Source organism: Lucilia cuprina, chromosome 2 (assembly GCF_022045245.1).
Source record: "Lucilia cuprina isolate Lc7/37 chromosome 2, ASM2204524v1, whole genome shotgun sequence".
NCBI classification, from domain to species: Eukaryota; Metazoa; Arthropoda; class Insecta; order Diptera; family Calliphoridae; genus Lucilia; species Lucilia cuprina.
Genome location: NC_060950.1, coordinates 65,468,690 through 65,477,732, shown reverse-complemented (window position 1 = coordinate 65,477,732; position 9,043 = coordinate 65,468,690). Strand labels below are relative to the sequence as shown.

Sequence of the window (9,043 nt, the reverse complement as noted above, 5' to 3'; positions counted from 1 at the left end):
TTTTTTTGTTCGTTGTAGTTTTAAAAGTCCAAACATATATTTTATAGTTCTTTTGTAATAATTTCATATATTAATCAATATGCAAAACATTTATGATTTATGTATTTATGTATGTGTTTAAGACAAACATGTTTAAATTTAATTTTATAAAAATTTTTTTCTATTGTTATTAATCATATAAATGAGTCATATTTATTGCCAATTTTTATTGTAATTATTATTATGATTATGAATATTTATAAAAAATATATATAATAAATAAAGTTTTTTTTTTTGTATAAATAAAAAAACTTTATGAAAAATTTTATAAAAAATTGTTTGTTTTATGGGTGGTCTTAACCTAAAAATATGTGTTTTTAATAGTTAGTAGCAGTAGTTTGAAGAAAAATTACTTTTAATTTCATTAACTAAACAATTGCACTTTCATTTAGTGATCACTACTGATCGTTTAATAAAGAGGACAGTTTATTGTATAAAAAGAACAGGGTTTAGTTAAAAGTTGTGTTTAAATATAAAATGAGAAAATTAACATGTTAACAGATTTTTAACCTTTTTGTTTTTATCTCCTCTAGTTTTAGCAAAAATTGAACTTTAAAGTTTTAATTAAATGAAAATGATTGTTAAAACTGTTTAACAACTTAATGCAACTCTCTGTTTTGTTGGTGGCATAAAAACAAACACAAATATTTTTAATAATTGCTAAAGCGTGTTAATTGTTATATATCAATGTTTGGATATCTGTTTGATGTTTAGTTGTATTTTTATCTATCACTAACGATGACTATTGATTAGATGTTGTTGCATAGTTATGTATTAGAAAAAGCAAAAAAAAAAAAAAAAAAACTGGTTAATAAAATTAAATAGTTTTTAAACGTTTTAACATTTGAACTCAACGTCTGACATCATTCAAAGAAAAGTTGGTTTTTTTGTGAACATTTTTGTTGGCCACAACATTTTCTTCTATAGAAAATCATGTTGACAACAAACAATTTTATAGAAAATTATGTTGGAAAGAAGCTATTCTATAGAAAATCAAAGATTTCTATAGAAAAATATGTTGAAAACAAACTATTCTATAGAAAGTTGTGTTAGACACAAACTATTTTATAGAAAGCTATAGAAAATCATGTTGACAACAAACTAATCTGTTGACATCAAACAAATCATGTTGGACACGAACTATTCTATAATAAAATATGTTTAAATCAAACTATTCTATAGAAAATTATGTTAAACACAACATTTTCTATTCATAATCATTCTATTCATATTCTATAGAAGATGATGTTGGAAACAAACTATTCTTTAGAAAAAATATGTTGGACACAACTTATTCTATAGAAAATTGTGTTGAGCATAAGCTATTGTATAGAAAATTATGTTGGGTACAAACTATTTAATAGATAATTTTGTTGAACACAACATTTTCTGTTCAAAATCATGTTGGGCACAAGCTATTCTATAGAAAATTATGTTGGATATATCATGTTCTATAGAAAATCATGTTGACAACAAACTATTCTATTGAAAATCATGTTGAAAACAAACTATTCTACAGAAAATTATGTTGGACACAAACTATTCTATTTGTATTGGAAACAAACTATTCTATAGAAAATCTATTCTATTGAAAATTAAAAATTATGTTGGATACAAGCTATTCTATGGAAAATTATGTTGGACACAAACTATTTAATAGAAAAATGTGTTGTGTTTAAACTATGTTGGGCACAACAATTTCTATTCAAAATCATGTTGGGCACACACAATTCTATAGAAAATTATGTTGAACACAACATTTTCTATTCATAATCTTTCTATTCATATTATATAGAAGATGATGTTGGAAACAAACTATTCTTTAAAAAAAATATGTTGGACACAACCTATTCTATAGAAAATTGTGTTGAGCACAAGATAATGTATATAAAATTATGTTGGGCACAAACTATTTAATAGATAATTGTGTTGAACACAATATTTTCTGTTCAAAATCATGTTGGGCATAAGCTATTCTATAGAAAATTATGTTGGATATATCATGTTCTATAGAAAATCATGTTGACAACAAACTATTCTATTGAAAATCATGTTGAACACAAACTATTCTACAGAAAATTATGTTGGACACAAACTATTCTATAGAAAATTGTATTGGAAACAAACTATTCTATAGAAAATCTATTCTACCTTTCTATTCATATTCTATAGAAGATGATGTTGGAAACAAACTATTCTATAGAAAAATTATGTTGGACACAACCTATTCTATAGAAAATTGTGTTGAGCACAAGCTATTGTATAGAAAATTATGTTGGGCACAAACTATTTAATAGATAATTATGTTGAACACAACATTTTCTATTCATAATCTTTCTATTCATGTTCTATATAAGATGATGTTGGAAACAAACTATTCTATAGAAAAATTATGTTGGACACAACCTATTCTATAGAAAATTGTGTTGAGCATAAGCTATTGTATAGAAAATTATGTTGGGCACAAACTATTTAATAGATAATTGTGTTGAACACAACATTTTCTGTTCAAAATCATGTTGGGCATACGCTATTCTATAGAAAATTATGTTGGATATATCATGTTCTATAGAAAATTGTGTTAAGCATAGCTATTCTATAGAAAATTATGTTGGACAAAAACTATATAATTAACAAGAATTTTGTTGGGCACCACCAATCAATGTGTTGTGTTTAAAATGTGTTGGGCACAACATTTTCTTTTCAAAATCATGTTCTATACAAACTATTCTAAAGAAAATTATTATTTTCTATAGAATAATCATGTTGGACACAACATTTTCTATAAATAATTATGTTGAGCACAACATTTTCATTAGAAAATCTTGTTGGGCATAAATTTTTCTATAGAAAATTATGTTAAGCAAACTATTTTCTATAAAAAATTATGTTGGGCACAAAATTTTCTGCAGAAAAATTATGTTGAAAAGAAAGTATTCTACAGAAAATTATCTTGGACACAACATTTCCGATAGAAAAATTTGTTGAGCACAACATTTTCTACCAAAAATCATGTTGAACACAAGGTTTTCTAAAGAAAATCATGTTGGACAGAAAATTTTTTTAAGATATTTATGTTGAGCACAGCATTTTCTATACAATGTTATGTTGAGCATAACATTTATAATAGATAATTATGTTGGGCACAACATTTTCTGTTGAAAATCATGTTGAACACAAAGTGTTCGATAGAAAATTATGTTGGACGCAACGTTTTCTATAGAAAATTATGTTGGGCTCAACATTTTCTATAGAAAATTATGTTGGGCACCACGTTTTCTATAGATATTTATGTTGGACACAACATTTTCTTTAGATAACTATGCTGGACACAACATTTTCTATAGAAAATTATGTTGGTCACAACATTTTTAAAGATATTAATGTTGAGCACAACATTTTTTATAGAAAATTATGTTGAGCACAACATTTTGTATAATTAATTATGTTGGGCACAACATTTTCTGCAGAAAATCATGTTGAACGCGAAATTTTCTATAGAAAATCACGTTGGACAAAAAATTTTCTATAGAAAAATCATGTTGCTAACAAAGTATTATATAGAAAATTATGTTGGGCACAACATTTTCTATAGATATTTATGTTGGACACAACATTTTCTTTAGATAACTATGCTGGACACAACATTTTCTATATAAAATGTGTTGGGCATAACATATTCTAAAGATATTTATGTTGAGCACAACATTTTCTAAAGAAAATTATGTTGGGCACCACATTTTCTATAGATATTTATGTTGGACACAACATTTTCTTTAGATAACTATGCTGGACACAACATTTTCTATATAAAATATGTTGGGCACAACATTTTCTAAAGATATTTATGTTCTATAGAAAATTATGTTGAACACAAAATTTTCTATAGAAAAATCATGTTGGAAACAAAGTATTCTATAGAAAATTATGTTGGTAAAGAAAATACAATCAATTTCAAAGAAAACTGTGTTGCACACAAGCTATTCTATAGAAAATTGTGTTGGGCACAAACTATTTTATAGAAAATTGTGTTGGGCACCAACTATTCTATAGAAAATTGTGTTGGGCACAAACTATTCTATAGAAAATTATGTTGAACACAAACTATTCCATAGAAAATTAAGTTGAGAACAAACTATTTTGTAGAAAAACATGTTGGGCACAAAATTTTCTATATAAAATCATGTTGGACACAAACTATTCTATATAAAATCATGTTGAATATAAACTATTCTATAGAATATTTTGTTGGTTTCAAAATTTTCTATAAGAAATTAGCCTTGAACTTCTATTTTTAATTTTTTTTTTAAATAAAGTTGAGTTTTTTCCGAAATGACGTCATTAAGTCTTTATATGAGATATTTGTCATTTGTACCAAATCATACAAAAGTAAATTAGACAAATATTAGAATTTAGTAACAAGGTTTTTCTATAATAATTTCAATGCGTAAATAAATTTACCGGTTATATCATACCAAATAATATAAACGGCAACAAACTGTAAACTATACAACACACACACACACACTCACGCTAAACTATACACTGAGATAAAATTCCAATATTTGTTTTTTCAATATTTTATAAATATTTACACACAAATACCGTTAACTTCTAAAAAGCAGCTGTGTGGTAAGAGAAAAAAAACTTAGAGTAATTCTTTTTACTCTCGCTCTTGGTGACTTAAAAGTGTCAATTTCAGTTAAAAATTTATACAATTTTATATTGTTTTTTTTTGTTCGCTGTTGGCTTAAACAAATTAAGGTCTTTGTTTTTTTTTTCTTCTGAAAAAAGAAGACAACAAGGAGCTGGTTGTTGATTGTTGGTTATTGTACTATGCAGCAAATGTATAGGATTCTTTATGAAAAACAACGAACAAAAATGAATCATTATCTTAATGTATGCAATATTTACATCAACATGTCAAGTTAAAGTAAATAAAATATTTTAACATTTTACTAAAATTTGTATTTTAGGGGGAAATTTAACAGGGAATATTTATTTATAAATTACATCATTGTGCTGATGATGATAACAATAATAATGTTTGGGTCAAATGCTTATGTCTATGAATCTAAAGTTTGTCATAGTTTTCTATGTCAGTTATGAATGAGCCCATTGATCTTTGTACTAGTTTCTTTAAGGTAAAGGAAGTTTTAAAATAATATTTATTTTTAGGGGGAAAATTTGTTATATATCATATAGTAATGTAAAATAAATTGAGATGTGATAAAGATAATATAAAAAAAAAATTAGTTTAGGCCAAAAAAATCTATAGGCAATTAAGTTTAGTCTATTGTCTAGTCTATAGTCTAGTCTGTAGTCTAGTCCTTAGTCTATAGTCTAGTCTATAGTCTAGTCTATAGTCTAGTCTATAGTCTAGTCTATAGTCTAGTCTATAGTCTAGTCTATAGTCTAGTCTATAGTCTAGTCTATAGTCTAGTCTATAGTCTAGTCTATAGTCTAGTCTATAGTCTAGTCTATAGTCTAGTCTATAGTCTAGTCTATAGTCTAGTCTATAGTCTAGTCTATAGTCTAGTCTATAGTCTAGTTTATTGTCTAGTCTATAGTCTAGTCTATAGTCTAGTCTATAGTCTAGTCTATAGTCTAGTCTATAGTCTAGTCTATAGTTTAGTCTATAGTCTAGTCTATAGTCTAGTCTATAGTCTAGTCTATAGTCTAGTCTATAGTCTAGTCTATAGTCTAGTCTATAGTCTAGTCTATAGTCTAGTCTATAGTCTAGTCTATAGTCTAGTCTATAGTCTAGTCTATAGTCTAGTCTATAGTCTAGTCTATAGTCTAGTCTATAGTCTAGTCTATAGTCTAGTCTATAGTCTATAGTCTATAGTCTAGTCTATAGTCTAGTCTATAGTCTAGTCTATAGTCTAGTCTATAGTCTAGTCTATAGTCTAGTCTATAGTCTAGTCTATAGTCTAGTCTATAGTCTAGTCTATAGTCTAGTCTATAGTCTAGTCTATAGTCTAGTCTATAGTCTAGTCTATAGTCTAGTCTATAGTCTAGTCTATAGTCTAGTCTATAGTCTAGTCTATAGTCTAGTCTATAGTCTAGTCTATAGTCTAGTCTATAGTCTAGTCTATAGTCTAGTCTATAGTCTAGTCTATAGTCTAGTCTATAGTCTAGTCTATAGTCTAGTCTATAGTCTAGTCTATAGTCTAGTCTATAGTCTAGTCTATATAGTCTAGTCTATAGTCTAGTCTATAGTCTAGTCTATAGTCTAGTCTATAGTCTAGTCTATAGTCTAGTCTATAGTCTAGTCTATAGTCTAGTCTATAGTCTAGTCTATAGTCTAGTCTATAGTCTAGTCTATAGTCTATCTATAGTCTAGTCTATAGTCTAGTCTATAGTCTAGTCTATAGTCTAGTCTATAGTCTAGTCTATAGTCTAGTCTATAGTCTAGTCTATAGTCTAGTCTATAGTCTAGTCTATAGTCTAGTCTATAGTCTAGTCTATAGTCTAGTCTATAGTCTAGTCTATAGTCTAGTCTCTATAGTCTAGTCTATAGTCTAGTCTATAGTCTAGTCTATAGTCTAGTCTATAGTCTAGTCTATAGTCTAGTCTATAGTCTAGTCTCTAGTCTAGTCTTAGTCTAGTCTATAGTGTAGTCTATAGTCTAGTCTATAGTCTAGTCTATAGTCTAGTCTATAGTCTAGTCTATAGTCTAGTCTATAGTCTAGTCTATAGTCTAGTCTATAGTCTAGTCTATAGTCTAGTCTATAGTCTAGTCTATAGTCTAGTCTATAGTCTAGTCTATAGTCTAGTCTATAGTCTAGTCTATAGTCTAGTCTATAGTCTAGTCTATAGTCTAGTCTATAGTCTAGTCTAGTCTATAGTCTAGTCTATAGTCTAGTTTATAGTCTAGTCTATAGTCTAGTCTATAGTCTAGTCTATAGTCTAGTCTATGGACTAGTATGTTTGTTATTTAGTTAGTTAGTTAGTTATTTTTTATTCCAACAATAACAATAAATAACAACAGCCAACAACTTTTATTTAACATAAACAGCAAAATGTAACATGTGCAGCATCTACTGCTGCTGCAAAATAATTATAACATAAATGTAATTAAATTTAACATTTAGCAGCATTACAACCGCCCTGTTAAATACTTTACGTTTGTTTATTAATGTTATATTCCCCCAATCATGTTAAAGTTTAACATGATTAGGGTTTGTTTTGGTTTTGCTTTTTTATTTTATATATGAGTATGTGCGTTTGCAATTACAGTAAATGTTTGTTTTTCTATTGTGTGTGTTTATGCTTTGCTCCAGCTATTATGTTGTTTTCTTTTTTTTTTTTGCTTCAGAAGTATATTGTTAATGTTGTTGTTGTTTTTTAAATATTCATTTTTTTTTTTTTTTGGGTTTTGATTAGGATGGCGGTGCATCAAGCACTCATATTGCCAGGTTATCACACGTTTGTCCAGAGAAAACCCCACCAACCGACCTATACCTTCATATAGGAAGTTGGAGCATCCGGACTTGATTTCATCAAAAGTATTAATGGTCTCCACCAGTATATATTTGAGTTTAAATGGTCTCCACCAGGTTATATCGTGAGTATTTTATGGTCTCCACCAGTTAAAAACGTTTGAGTATTCTATGGTCTCCACCAATAAAACATAACCTCACTTGAGGTAAAACGAAAGCACGAGGTTAATGTAGACAACATGTAACTTTGAACAGTTACATGAAGTAATACATTACACCAGTGCGAGCGAGACGCAAAACTGTCGAAAGCCAGGCAACAAACACAAGCCTGAACGCGTTTAAGAAATAATCACGATGACGCGAGAGTTGTTCCCCAACTCAGACCTGAATTGCGACCTAAATATTCATAAATTGAAAAATGTCTAGGCATAGAAGAGCACAGTTTTTTATTTATTTATTTATTTTTATAGAAAAAAGTACTTTTTTCTATAAAATGAAGTGTGGAGTGTGTGAATTATGTTAAAACAGCTTTTACTTAAAGTACTTAACTTGCTGTGCTGCTCTGCAGCAGAGTAGTTTTACAGCCTATTTCAGTTTGTTAATGTTAAATATGTTCTGTTTCTGTTGTTGTTGTTGGTTGGTTGTGTACATACATACAATATTTGCGCCCAAGTTTTCAATTTGTTTTTCCCGCAATTTCAGTTCGGATTTGCGCACGATAACGTTAAGACGAGCTTTGCTTAGCTAAATAATACAAAAAAAAAAATTATAAATAAATTTTAAATATTTTAAAAATAACAAGTGAAAAGTTTTGTTTCGAATTGAAATGTTTCTTTTTTAAAAGAAAATAATTTTTTAATACATTTGCAAAGGAGATAATTTAAGTGTTGAAACCAAGTATTAGTGTTTAAATAACGAAAAAATTTGAAGCAAGAAATTTTAAAATTTGAATTTTAAGAAAAAATTATCTAAAATATAACCCCAAATTATTAATTTCACAAAAAAGTGTTAAAACGCAAGGATTAAAAAAAAATAGTATTAATCTAAAGTTAATTAAAAAGTTTATAAATTTTATATAATATTAATTCTTAAACTCAATGGAAAGTAATCAATAATTTCCAAGGATTTTTTATTTTTAAAAATTGTTGCAACAGATTTTTTTACGAAAAGGTGAGTGTTAATTTTTTTTTGGAAATGTCTATAATCCTTGAACATGTACTTTTGTCTTGAAAATTAATTTTTGTGCACAATTAAGAAAATTAAAAAAGTTTGATTAAATTTTTTTCTTTAGTTCACCAGTTCAGTTTAAGGTTAGATCTAGTTCAATTCTAGTTCAGTTCTAGTTCTGTTCTAAATCTGTTCTAGTTCAGTTCTAGTTCAGTTCTATTTCAGTTCTAGTTTAGTTCTAGTTAGTTCTATTTCAGTTCTAGTTCAGTCCTAATTCAGTTCTAGTTCAGTTCTAATTCAGTTCTAGTTTAGTTCTATTTCAGTTCTAGTTCAGTCCTAATTCAGTTCTAGTTCAGTTCTAATTCAGTTCTAGTTCAGTTCTAGTTCAGTTC

General features: G+C 27.5%; 1 protein-coding gene across 1 annotated transcript in view; it reads left to right on the top strand.

Annotated features, from left to right (window-relative positions):
• The first annotated feature begins 8,192 nt into the window (after positions 1–8,192).
• LOC124421266 (cell wall protein DAN4-like) overlaps positions 8,193–9,043 on the top strand; it is a 20,543-nt gene continuing 19,692 nt past the window's right edge. The window contains exon 1 of the mRNA XM_046956153.1: positions 8,193–8,654. The gene's annotated coding sequence lies outside the window, so the exon portion shown is untranslated. The remainder of the gene's footprint in view (positions 8,655–9,043) is intronic.